The 1,084-nt window shown below is 39.3% G+C and overlaps 2 protein-coding genes across 2 annotated transcripts in view; one reads left to right on the top strand and one right to left on the bottom strand.

The window, feature by feature from the left end:
- The window catches only part of LOC116686201 (G protein-coupled receptor kinase 5), a 26,130-nt gene that overhangs the window by 2,628 nt on the left and 22,418 nt on the right, over positions 1-1,084 (bottom strand). The gene's annotated exons all lie outside the window — the stretch shown is intronic.
- LOC116686198 (set1/Ash2 histone methyltransferase complex subunit ASH2) overlaps positions 1-1,084 on the top strand; it is a 38,030-nt gene that overhangs the window by 25,238 nt on the left and 11,708 nt on the right. The gene's annotated exons all lie outside the window — the stretch shown is intronic.

Raw genomic sequence — 1,084 nt, 5'->3', positions numbered from 1 at the left:
TGATGTCGTTTTCTGAACTTACCAGACTGGTGTAGCTGTTCTATTATTGGTCTTTTTCCCATTTAGTCAATATATCCACGTTACTGATGATTATTTATCAAAAATGTCATTGTGTGAATATTTTGTAAAAGCACCGACAGTCAACCATACAGCATCGTCGCGGTATTGATATCGAGGTATTTGGTCAAAAATATTGTGATTTTTGATTATGTCCATACCGCCCAGTCCTAGTCTGAAGCGTTGGCATATTTTGGTTATTATCAGAATGCCGAAGGACGGTTAATTTAACAAAGTTATCCTGCCAAATGTTTTATTTGTTTGTTTTATGAATTTCTTTTGAGGACAAGGAATAAGTATAAAGGTTGTGTTGTACACAGAAAGACAGACTCAAAGGGTAACACTTTAAAGAAAAAGTGTGAATGTGTAGTGTCGTTAAGTAGCCACGAAAGGCAGCGCTAGATCGGCTCAATTAGTGTGAAGAAGAGTCCAAGGAGACGAAAGGTAACGTCTCTAAAAATAGAGTCGTGAAGGGTAGAGACACTGAGGGGGATCACCAAAGGAGCACTAACATGGACTAATTAGTGGGAAGGTAGTCTCAAGTTTACACTTGTGTTTTATCTGTTTAACTGATTTTGAGTAAAGCACTTTGAATTGCCCTGTTGCTGAAACGTGCTCTACAGATAAAGCTGCCTTGCCTGCAGAGCGTGCAGGACAGAAGTTGCTGCTAAAGGCATTGAACGCACCTTTAAAAATACAGCGATAATACCGAAACCCATGATAATGCAAGATGAGATTTATTTTGTGAATACTTAGTTAACAAAGGACTGTTTGTAGGGTTACTGAAATAAGTCATATTTCTGTCATTTATAACTTCCCAGTGGATTCTGTTCCTTAATTTAACCAGGGAGCTATTTAACATGTTGGAGGCCCACCCTGCCTGTAATTTAGTAATCAGGTTGGCGGAGGGATACGATGCGCTGAGGCTTGTATGTAATGAGTTCTTAAGCTGTTCTACACTGGAAGAAGGGTGATTAAAGAAATGGACCAAGTGACCGTTGAAGCTGTCTCCGTGCTCTTACTCTAT

This window comes from Etheostoma spectabile, unplaced genomic scaffold, assembly GCF_008692095.1.
Source record: "Etheostoma spectabile isolate EspeVRDwgs_2016 unplaced genomic scaffold, UIUC_Espe_1.0 scaffold325, whole genome shotgun sequence".
NCBI classification, from domain to species: domain Eukaryota; kingdom Metazoa; phylum Chordata; class Actinopteri; order Perciformes; family Percidae; genus Etheostoma; species Etheostoma spectabile.
This window is presented reverse-complemented; position numbering and strand designations above follow the sequence as displayed.